This window comes from Priapulus caudatus, unplaced genomic scaffold, assembly GCF_000485595.1.
Source record: "Priapulus caudatus unplaced genomic scaffold, Priapulus_caudatus-5.0.1 Scaffold15, whole genome shotgun sequence".
NCBI classification, from domain to species: Eukaryota; Metazoa; Priapulida; class Priapulimorpha; order Priapulimorphida; family Priapulidae; genus Priapulus; species Priapulus caudatus.
The window spans coordinates 1,070,714-1,083,425 of NW_014577076.1; the positions used below are offsets into that span (position 1 = coordinate 1,070,714).

The window sequence follows — 12,712 nt, forward strand, 5'->3', positions numbered from 1 at the left end:
ACACACACACACACACACACACACACACACAAATATAGAGAGGGGCAAAGAGGAGGAATTTATTCATTGGCTTCCGGCTAATTCCTCGAGCTTGGATATCGCACACATATGTGTAAAAGAAAAATGTTTTAGTTAGCAGTGCCCATCTTTACATAACAATAACATCACACGCTACATGTGTATATATATATATATATATATAATATACACATAGTACCGTGCTGAACATAGATGCATACGTAAATGCCGAGTAACTCGTACGTGCCTGTTGGTTACGTAAACTTGTTTTTATTCTGCGTATAGATCAAGATTGCTTATGCAAATCAGATGTGTGACGATTTAAATATGATATTTTAATTTATGCACGAGGCCACGTACGTAACTACGTCATCGCGCGCGCATCTTACTCGATGGATGCCACCGTGGAAGCTCATGAATTATATCTCTCTTAGAATTTTTCGCCAATTTTCTGTTACTCGTTACATTTCGAATCACTGTCAACGATATCATTAGCGAACTGTCATTAATTATTACGCTGTTTTCTGTTGACAAAGGTCATCATCTCGTCAACCAAGAAACAACAGGTTCAAAAAATGTCTCCAAATAACAGTAGGCATATCTAGCAGATCGTATCAAAGAAATTTATACGGGCATGTATCATGAATATATAAACAATTATTTTAAGACTCGTTCGCCCTTGAGAATACGAATAACAGGCATCTATAATAGTAGCTCTAGGAGCATATGGACTGGTTAGAGTATCTTCAAGGATAAACGTACTGGCTAACTATCAGTAAACACAGCGGTACTATGCAGTCAGGTGAACTGTATATAATTATATGCAGACCACTTATAGTTAAAGGCAATATGCGCGAATAGAGATGCTATAGTGATATACCAGAGCGATAATACAGCTAGGCTATATGTGGATATAGAGATACTATATAGTTGGCCATGTGTGGGCATAACAAAATAGATTTGCTAAAGTTAGCTAGGCTATGCCTTATTAAACATGTTTCGTGCAGTGTCGCTTTCATGGAACAACATTGACGTAAAGTTACGGTCAAGAGAGACTTGCTTCGATTTCTTGTTCTCTCAAGATGTTTCGCTCTTCTTGCCTAAACTAGCAGCGATGTAGAGGAGCGATGTGTATGTATCGATGTGTAAGCGGTATTACCCGCTGTAATTCACACAACGCAATATCACTTTCAATATTCGTGGCGACTGATTCCAAGTTCATTGGGGGGTATTCCTAACAAGGGTTGATATACAAGTGCATAACATGTTCATGGAAAGAATTTCAAACCCGGTCACGATGCACTTTTTAGCTCAGCCCGATGACGGTCTAAGAGACAGTTCCAGACTCCTGTGAACCGTGAGCGGGACTTACAGGAACGTTAGTCTCGCTCTTGACTGTAAACAAACTAGAAGACAGTGCGAAAGAACTCATGACAACGACTAAGTTTCCCTTCCGCGCTCATCCAGGCTAACGTGGTTGACGCATCAAACAAACAAGCGATGCGGTTTCTCGATTGCGTGTACGTCTCTCTGTCTCTTGGTTTCAATCATCGTCATCATGGAATCAGTCTATTCGCGGGACGTAGCGCGCCGTACGCATAGCCGCCACGTAGTCCACGTCAACGACAACTATTCGCGGCAGATTATTTCCCCTCCGACAACAACCGCTGGCGCACTGTATATTGTGTCGCTTGACAGATCTAGCTAGACAAAAGCCGTCAAAGGTGAATGGCTATGGAAACCACCGCCCAGATAATTACGGGTCATAGGTTTCTAAGGGTAGGGTACACGTGTTTGATATATATATATATATATATATATATATATATATATATATATATATATATATATATATATATATATATATATATATATATATATCACGTATATACACGTAAATATATATATACTCGTAAGTGCGCGCGCGCGTATGTTGTGCGCGCATGCGAGTGTGCTTGCGCGAGTGCTAGTAGCAGCGTGGTAGCTTCTCTACCCATAACATTCTATGGCATACGGAAGCTATAGGCATTCTCTTGTTGTGATGGATGCGCGCTGAAACGAATCCATGAGTCCGGATCTTGTGATGGACGATTCTTGTGATGGACATTAATGTTATTGGAATTAACCGGAAATGTTTGCGGAAATGAAGGTGACCGACGCCCTATTGTTTACAAGCTTCATATTTAGTATCCAAACAGAAAATTGTCTGAATAGAAAATGCACTTGTCTCGGGAACATAGCGGAAGCGTTAATTACGACTTCCGAATAGATTTAAACAAGTCGTCAACAGTGCGAGTCAAGATAAACCGTACAGCTTTGTGTTCAACGTGTAGTTGTATGTAGTTAGATATCCGATTGTACTACTATGAACCACCGTAGCTTAAGCGAATACGGTGAGGTGGAAGACCCCGTGTTAGAGTCGCACTAATACTAGCTCTATAAAGATTACCCAGCCTCGGGCAGACGTAGATGAATGCTGATGTTAGACTTCTGTAAAATAATCGTCGTGCATTTTATAGCATAGCCATATATCGTACAGTAGTACAGCATTTTGCTGATTTACCCGAGAGTGGGTGAGGTGGGGCGTCAGCTCGTCCCGAATAACACCGCAGTACGAAGGCAGATCGGCAAGGGCAAGAGCTACTACAAGCCACCAATGATTCACGCAGCAGGTTCCACCGAGAACCTTATAATAACATTATACCGGACGGCGTTCAGAAGGAGCTCCGTGTGTCGGTGTGTGTGTCGGTGTCGCATGTCACCCGTGGGTGCCGACCATCGTTCTATACAGCCTTCGAGAAATAATATGTTTGGGAACTACTAACCTCTTTTGGGAAAGAGTGTAGTGCGGCCTATTTAGATGCCGTCTCATATATAGCATTTAGCATATATAGAATATAGCATATATAGCATATATTTAGCGTAGCATTCGACGTGCCTGCTGTTTTCATGATTCTTTACTGATCCCTGAAAGATTAGTCGAATAATAGCTTGTTTTACAGGCGATGCTTACGGAAGATATAGTTCTCTCATGGATGGACGCTTAGTGCAAATTCTCTTCACGTGGCCTACGATGTCGACATGCCCAATGCCCTGCGCACCAAAACATATTATGTCTAACACGCCCTCACGACTGAGCACATTATTTTCCATAAATCCATTAATTTCGCCACTTAGCGTAATAACAAACATTCACACGGGTGCTGACATGTAATGGGTGCGCGCACGCGTTCGTCAGTAACCACGCACCTTCCGGTTCGTAAGGTGGGTTGGCGGACCCAGTCACATCGGTGTGGTAAACTTAGATCGCTTGAGTGCGCATAATTATTGTGAAGCGCTATCAGCAAGTTTGATTTACTCTCGTCCGTATACAAGTAAATTGACTGCGCACACACATACACCACCTCTGCTTTTGTCACAAGTACGCATTGCAGAGATCGTCTATGTTCTCTGTAAAGCTCCCGGTAGAAGCTCGAGTAACGAAAGCGCTGATGTCTTTTTACACGATTGCTTCATAGCGAGTGTTCTATGACGACATGTCGCTGTCCGCGTTCACAATGGTAAAACTATCGGGTGAAATCATCCGCTCTAGTGTGCTCGGCACGTCTACGCATCGACACATTGTTCGCAGACAATAAATCTATTTACTTGTCGTGACACGATATCTTGCTATCGTATCTCTAGGACCCCATCATGCCGCCGCGATAAGTATAACCTAGAACGCTGGAGATTAGCTAGAACAATATTTGAACGTAGATCAAGTAGATTCGTTGCTTCTTATGCAGCTACCTTTTTAAGTTCACAAACGCGGTTCGGTATAATGGTGAACACAGTTTCTGCGCATGTCCAAATAAACGCACTAAATTGTCCCTACATTGTAACATGCCACTTAGATTACTATAATGTGTTTATGCCGAAGCTCTTTTTGTCAGGTTCAGAAAATTTCGTTGATTTCCTTATTATTAGTAATTTTCTAAATGATATCATAAAACAATGACTGTTTCAATATTACACTTTTCTTGTTAGTATAAACGTTTCGTGAGTAACAAAAACACTTAAGGTGAATTGAATAAGACTATGATGGATTTCTGAAAGCTATATTTTCCACCAAATTTTTTAAAATTACTGTCGTTATGATACATTGTATACTTAGTTGACATATATCTCGAAAGAGTATAGCGCTAGAAACGCCCAAAGAGTACAAAAGATGTATGACGACATAATGTGGCTTTAAATAGGGACATCCTCCCCTCCCTCTCTTTCTAGAAGGAGTATGCGACTATATGCGTCTTTGGTGGGCGCGGTGCGTGACGTTGGTAATCAGCCCGTGTCTTGAGCCATTTAGTGGCGTGCCGGTAGTGGGTTGTCAGCTAGTTGGTACGGATAGCTTATTCCCGTGACTCGTATTCCGGAACTCTTCAATCGTCTGTTGAGCGACGGCGTCAATTGGGCAGCGATTCCAAAGTTCAACGGAGATTGTAGAGAGGGTCTGGTCGTACGCCTTAACTCGTGAGTACCGTTGGTAAAATAGTATTGTGCGCTTCAATAGCTGATGTTCGATAGCTTGTGTTAACTCAAACAACTGTTGCGGCAAACAGAATGCCGTTGGACAACGCATCGTCTTTTCATGAAGTCGACAACGCGATATATTCTAGCATGGCCGTAGTGCTATGTGTCTTTAATCGTATGCGTTACTGCTGAAGCGTACAGCTCGTCGCTGGACCGCCTGTATGCGGTCTTGATTTGACTCGGTTGATGGATTCCATGCAGAGGAAGCATGTTCGATGGTTTGCTCAACCACGGTTTTAATGGTCATGACAAAATGTCCGCGTATGTCTGTGTCCGATATAAAAGAGCTGCAGGTCGATGGCGACTACTATACATATAACAGCATAATACACAACAGATTGAAAAATAATCCGCGCAGCTGCAATTTGTGCCTGATGCGTACAGGAATCGCATGTGACCAGGTTATAGCTGTTGTCTCGGTGCCGCTGACACGACGAACCTGTCCGAGCCTGAAGCGACACAAATTGCTACCCAACCCTATAAGCCTCCATTTTCTGCTGGAGTTGGGCAGGAGACACCGGCATTGTGACCCTGAATCTGCCGCTGCGTTTTCGCGCGGTAAATCCTAAGTGGATATCGCGAAGTGGGAAACTTCCGGTGTGAAGTCTATTCAGCGGTGCAACTCAGCGTTCGTATTAATGCAATGGAAATCACCAACAAACGACAGCAGACAACGGCAATTCGACGCGCGAGTATTTTGGTCAGCGGGAGGTGACGATAGGAGTGTGATTAGAAACTATCGTGAGTGAATGGATAAATATATACTAGCAGTACCCAAAGTTCTGCTCAGCTCGACGGTGGGTTCTCAAATTATTGTTTGCAGCCAAGGACATCCGTCTGACTGCAGTTTTCTACATGTAATTACTTTCGAACATAAGATTTATGAATTTCCGTTTGTATCCTGTTGCCACAGCAAGACCATTATTATAAAGTAACACGGCGTCCTAACGTCACGGTTCCGTTAAATCCGGTTTTAATTGTAGTATATACTAATTGTCATGGCTCGACATTCAGCTTAAAGAAATTGCAACTTAATTCGAAAGTTTTGCATATCGTTATTATTATTGTTAACCGTGCGAATTGAAGGTAATTTACACAAATTGAGTTATTAGCACACCAGAGAAATATTGCTTGTGATATTTAAAATATATGAGATGATTGATCTACTGATTAATTATAAAAATTATTTAGCAAAAACTACTATTTATAGCAGGGATAACACTGACAGCTAATAGCTTTTTCGATTTTTTGTCGCCATTACGCACCAGGCAGTATTCAGTAATAGTTGACAGTATGCGGTAATACCGTAATAGTTGACAGTATGCGCTAATACCGTAATAGTTGGTGGTATGTGGTAATCGTTTGCAGTGTGTGGTGATAGCTGGCAGTATGCGCTAATGGTTGGTAGTATGTAGTAGTAGTGGTTGAGTAGTATGTGGTTATAACAGGAGTGTATAACATAGATGTATATATTATTATACTCCTGGTTATAGTTATGGTGGTAGTTGATTGTCGTTCGCTGGCAATATAGTGAGCCGTGGAGGCTGGTACTTGGCAGTGAGTGATGGTCGGTGGCGGTGCGTGGTAATAGCTGCTGGAAGTTGCTGAGATAGTTGAGGATCGCTGATGATAGTTGCTGGTAAGTGGTAGCAATTGCTGATGACCGTTGGTAGTGGGCGATCACTGGAGGGTGTTGGCCGTGTTTCACAGTAGTTCGCCGTGAGTGGTGGTAGTCAGCAGTGGTTTTCATTCTCATGCAGATATATTCAGTAACGCAGTTGACACGCAGGCGTTCTTTGTGCATCTAATGCCAAAAAGCAGTTTGCAAACCGGTGCTTTTCGACGGCTTTATGGCTAATTCGAACGGAGGCTTTCAGTTATTCAAAATGCCTGCGGAGGAAATGATAAAAGCTATACCGAGAACGTGATTGGTATGCGCATCAACTTTACAGATTTAGCCCGCTCAGGAAATATTTATGTTAATGCTTAGTGCAATTCTAGCGTAGTATAATTGATTCTAGTATTTGATGTGCGGCCTGCTTATTTGCATAACCGTGGCCCAGGAGGGGTTGGGCAATACAAACAGTTGCTACCCCCTACAACTCATTAGATTCTGGGGCAAAACGAAACAATATTCCTAGCAAATTTGTTGAAGGTAAAATAGAAATTAATAAATGATAGAAGAAAAAAATGTCAGCAGCTTAATTCTACTCTACGTGTGGTTTAGTTCTTAAAACTTTCCAATAACGTTTTATCTCGTTATTAGGCCTACTCAGATGCGTCACGAAATGTCTCTCAAATGCCTCGATTTCAGTCATTTATGCCATCTCGTTTATATATTACTAGCTGGGCTACCCGGCGATGCCCGGGATTTTTTGGGGGTTACTGCTTTTCTGCTATTTCATGCGTTTAGCTGGGCTACCCGGCGATGCCCGGGATTTTTTGGGGGTTACTGCTTTTCTGCTATTTCATGCGTTTTGTTCTATTGCTTGCGTTTCGGCATTTCATGCGATTGCCTGATTTTGAGCCTGACTATAGTTGAGCGCTATAGGATTGCAGTTCTAGGATTCATCTTGACTTTTCTGCTGCAGTGTATATAGTCGAGCGCTAGGATTGCTGTTATTGTTAACTTTTCTGCTGTGCTAGTATTTTTTTGGGGGAAATCTGGGCCAAATCCTATTTGACAACCCCAAGTTTAAAAACCCTAACCCTAACCCTAACCAAACTCACGACATGGGTGTGTAAACGCTACTTTTACCGAAATCTGTTGTTTGTTTTTTTGCCCTTAATTTGGCGTTTTTGTGCAAATTGTTTTTGGCTTAAAATGGTCGTCGCATCATGCTGACTGAGAATATACCTCACGGGTGACCTCTTACTGGTCTCAAGAAGACAGACAGACAGATAGATCCGGCGATTTATTGTAGGAGATAAATCGCAGTGGCTGGAGGTACGATAGCCGTCGGTCGTTCAAGCCCCTTTTTTTGCGGTAGGGTTAGGGTTAGGGTTAGGATTAGGGTTAGGGTTAGGTTTAGGGTTATGGTTAGGGTTAGGTTTAGGGTTAGGGTTAGGGTTAGGTTTAGGGTTAGGGTTAGGGTTCTAGCTCATCTAAACTCTCAAATCGTGAATTTATTTCACGAGGCGTTATTTCGAAATCAAGCGCCACCGCCGCCATCTTTGTCTCGTTAAGTATGAAAGCGAATGGACTCCCGTACCCGTAGCCTCGAGACATTAAGATACGGCTACCGTACCCGTAGCCACTGCCGAGATAAATACGAAAAACTCGAAAATACGAAGTACCTGAGTGCCTGCGAAAAAAATAAGCAGCAAGTTGAGCATTTATACCTTTCAGCAGTAGTCATGTACGACGCTTTTGTCTCTCCTTCGAAGCTAAATTTGTTTAAACTAACAAAAATAGTCGACAATACAGCTAGAAAAATAGCGGTCAAAATGCAAATTCAACATGCAGTTGATGGATGAGCAGTGAACGGCATATAGCGCCACCTCGCGGACATTTCTTAAAATAATAAACAATTTTAATTGGAATTTAAAACTTTTTTATTTTGTGTATATTTTTTTTTTTTTTTGGGACCTTGCCTTTAGGCATCTCGCGACATGCTGCATTAAGAACTATATATGGTTTTGGGGTGAGCTCATTACGGGGGGAAAAGATGTTCAGAGAAACAGACACCGCAAAACGGCTGCGCCCTTTATATAAGAGATATTGAGATAACATTGTGGAAATAACAGGAAATTGTTTGTAAAATAAAAAAATTGTTTCCTTAGAATATTTGTTTCTGATAAAACATGTATGTGTGTCATACATCATGCTGCTTTCTCTATAGAACTAATAACAACGACGGCGTTTATATCTCTTGAATGCGCGTACTTAAGGCGTAGACGAAAGTTTGATTAATGGAGCGCTCTCCATCAATAATATACGCTGCCACTGACCTCTTGTGCTAATAATAACAAAGTCAGTGATAGCGGTATATAGTTGATTTGTGTTGCGGGGGTTCGGTGTGACGACGTCCGAGGTCGCGAGCATTCTGTGCTGCTTCCTGTACTACGCCCTGCACCCCACACGCTAGATACAAGTCAACGCGAGTCATACGTAACGTGTCTCACTGGCGATACGTCCTCGCGTTATTACTTACCGACCGATTGCGTCGGTTTTTAAATCATGACGACGAATGCCGCTTGAATGCTTGCCAGGTCGTGTCAAGGCAACGTCTACCTCGTCGTTATGTACAAACAGCAATCAACGCTAGTGGCTGGAAGGAACAACCACGACGCGAGCGGCACACGCACCGTACCCTCTATACACTCCAGAGGCGTCTAGATCCCGGCTAAACCACTATGGCTACCGACAGTCCTGTGAGCGGGACACTGACACAGTGGACGTCGAGACGATACGGACGACGTCGCGTCGACCAACGGCCGGGCGAAACGGGCACCGGCTCGCGACCAAACAGTTACAAACTCGGAGAGCGGATAGCGGCATCGGAGTCAGTGAATGGCAACCCAGTCTACAACAGGCAACTGAGCGAGGGCGGAGGAGGCGACGGGGGAGGGTGACCACGGCTTCGCGCAACGGACGAGAATAAAGAAGAGAAACGCTGCCGAGTATTTCCTGCCAGTCCCGGCCCGCCTGAGCCGCTAATACCGACCGACAAGTAAGTAGGTGCGTGGCTCGGATGTTGAGGACTGAGGGCGACATCGGCGGTCGTTACCCACGGACCTATATTTGCACGTACGCCGCGCATCTAAAAACATGATTATTATATTATTGATGCGAGAAATATTTGCAGTGTCACTTCGCGGATGCAGATAACAGAGTCTCATCAATAACAATTCTTTATCAAGAAGTCCATCTCTTATCTGTTGGACTTCTGATGCTAACTGTCTGCACCCTACTGTGAACGCGATAGTTTAGAATGTCGTCACAGATTCATTCTGATCAGCATGAATTGAATCTGTGGATTGTGATTTGAAATCGTTGCTTCTAATATGTGCCCAGGTAACGGTTATGTTTACGCCTACTTCATGGAACAAAATCGCCGAGATGTAACGCACATAAACGCTTTAATATCAGCAATCACACCCATAAAACAAAAACAGTGCATATACACAAACACAAAGATGCACACGTACACGACGCGCGCAGCGCACGGGCACGCACGCATGCAGCACCGCACACTAGATGAAATGGAAGAGATCGAGGGGAGACAAGGGGAGCACGCAGTTCGTTGCTTTCGTGTTCAGTGGTGTGAGGTGAGACTGTGCAGTCACATTCCGTTATAGATGACAGAATCAACGAATGGGGTTCCCGATTGCAAATTAAAAATGATTGTTCGCCACAGTATTCACTGTTTTATCACCAGCTATTTGAAGTTTATACCAGCCGCGATTCTATTTCTGTAAATGGAATTAGAATCCCAGAACCGACCCCGCTAAATAAAAAAATGGTATAATTCATTATATATATATATATATGCCGCGTGTCGGTCAGGTGTATGTTAGTCAAGGTTCAACATGCAAATTTTGAAATTTCCGTGATATTCTTTAAAAATCTACTGCGTCGAGCATGATGAATGGTTAAAACAAGTATTTATTTTTTTAGGTAATCGCTGCGTAAATGTGTTATCGTTTCATCTCTCAGCCACCGCGAGATCAAGGTCTGGACAAGTGAAATAGGTGCAGTGATGGCGGGTAACTAGACGCATGCATGATATGTGGAATTTTATTGCACGTTGACAGGTCGCGCAACACCTACAGGGACGAAGACGAACGAGCCTCAGCAGATCCACTTCATACAGCCAAGGCAAAAGGACATGGCTGATAATCGCCGGATTTATAATTACATCACCGTCGCTGCTATTTCTAGCAGCGGTGTACATAGCAGGTAGCGTTTTACAGCGGTGTAACATAGCAAGGTAGGTTTAAACAGCGGTGTGACAATGGCAGGTAGGTTTACAGCGTTACATAGGGCAGGTACGGTTTACAGCGGTGTAACATAGCAGGTAGGTTACAGCGGTGTACATATGCAGGTAGGTTTACACGGTGTAACATAGCAGGTAGGTTTACAGCGGTGTACATAGCAGGTAGGTTTTACAGCGGTGTGCCGAGTGGCAGGTAGGTTTACAGCGGTGTACATAGCAGTAGGTTTACGGCGGTGTACATTAGCAGGTAGGTTTACAAGCGGTGTCCATAACGCAGGTAGGTTTACAGCGGTGTACATAGCAGCGTAGGTTTACAGCGGTGTACATGCAAGTAGGTTTTACAGCGGTGTAAATGGCAAGTAGGTTCACAGCGGTGTACATAGCAGGATAGGTTTACAGCGTGTACATAGGCAGGTAGGTTTACAGCGGTGTGCATAGCAGGTAGTTTACAGCGGTGTCATAGCAGTAGGTTTACAGCGGTGTGCATGGCAGTAGGTTTACAGCGGTTGTTCACAGGGCACTTCCTAAGATTTGTGTGACGCAATTTTCTTTGTTTATTGAAACTGGAAAGGTCAAAATACTGGTAATTAGGGCACCCAAACGGGAATCGGGATTGTTAGGAATTAAGTCCACGCACCATTACCACTATTATTACGGCTGTCCAACTGAACACTGGCTGGCCGCGTTTGTTCAACCTCCCTCAAACATTGACATTTTCCACTAACACCTCTAGTACTATAGTTGGTAACTACTCTACCTACGGTGGCAAATATTTCCTCGTCCCGTTCGCTATTTCTCTCTCTCTCTCTTCTCTCTCTGGTCGTCTCTCTCTCTCGCTCATCTCCTCATCTCTCGTCATCATCTCTCTCTCTCGTCTTCTCCTCTCGTCAGCTCCTCTTGCCGCTCCTAAAGCCCTCTTCCTCTCTCTCTCATTCCGTCTTCCGTCCTCGCGTCTGTCGTCTCGTCTGCCCATGCCTGCCTGCCTGCCTGCCTGCCTGCCTGGCTGCTACCTGCCTCCTACCGGCCTGTCTCCCTACCTGTATGTCTGTCTGTCCGTATCTGCGGTATATTAATATCATTCGAACCGCACCGTCCTCGTCTATCGCAATAGCTCCCGCTGCCACCCGCGTCCTTATCCACCCACACACACATTCCGCCTGCGTGCCCACGGTAGCACCTGCGCAAGAGCAGTACCTGCATGAGTTCGCGTGCTGTGCGTAGCCAGTAGCCATGCACAACACTGCCCACGCAGAGCAATGATCGCATTGTCAGGTGAGTAGTCATACATTGCGCGCCCTGTGGAACGACCCGCTGGCAGACGCGGCGCGTTCAGAGATGCAAGGTATATACCGCTGTTCAGCAGCTCTGACCTACATCAGCGACAAACAAGAACAGTCTAGCGTTACCTTCGAGCACGCTTTATCATACAAGTCACTAATGAAAGCGGGTTTGAAAGCGGCACACTAAATACCTGGGGGCGAAATCGGCGCTCCATAGCAGCCGCTATAAAGAAATTAGAATAAGAACCCATAAGAAATATCGACGGCGAACGTTAGCTCGCAACACATTTAAGAAAATCTTCTCATACATCAACAGAAAAAAATTCTATGAACCAGACAGCAGGCTATCATGTAGGAAGTCGTAATTAATCTAGTATGATGTGTTTTCTACGAAGATCGGAACCCATTTCAACCCTCTCGGTATAATGAACCTACTAACATTCTTCAGGTGTTCCATAATTGCATGGGCAGCCTGTTCCAGGAGTACCATTTATCTATATACGACGTCGGACACTTGTATTCTATAATTGCCGTCGGCATGGTACTCTGAACATGCTGCGCGATGGCAATTATGGAATACGTTTAGCAATCCCACGATAACTCTGAAAATTCGGCCCTTGTATCCCCGCAAGAAGCGGAGGTATGCTTGTAAGCGACGCGGCGAGTCCAGCTGCGACATTTTTAGGCGTTCAGGATGAGAACATCTTTGAGTCATCTGTTGAGAATAAGTAAAATAGGAGAGTTGAAATGACCCAGATTGACTGTTGCGCATTTTCCCAATCATTTTTCGCTTTACTGATTCTTGAAGGCAGGGTCTCGCACGCGCGTTATATATATATATAATATATAAATCGATCTATCATCTATCTCCTATCTCCCACGTTCTCTCTCGCTCTCTCTGTTCTG

General features: G+C 44.0%; 1 protein-coding gene across 3 annotated transcripts in view; it reads left to right on the forward strand.

The window, feature by feature from the left end:
• LOC106809900 (mucin-5AC-like) overlaps positions 1–12,712 on the forward strand; it is a 45,603-nt gene that overhangs the window by 8,451 nt on the left and 24,440 nt on the right. The window contains exon 1 of one of the 3 annotated variants that reach the window (XM_014813158.1): positions 4,186–4,527. The exons of the other annotated variants lie outside the window; for them this stretch is intronic. The gene's annotated coding sequence lies outside the window, so the exon portion shown is untranslated. Of the gene's footprint in view, positions 1–4,185; positions 4,528–12,712 lie in introns of those variants that run through there. 3 annotated transcript variants of the gene reach the window in all.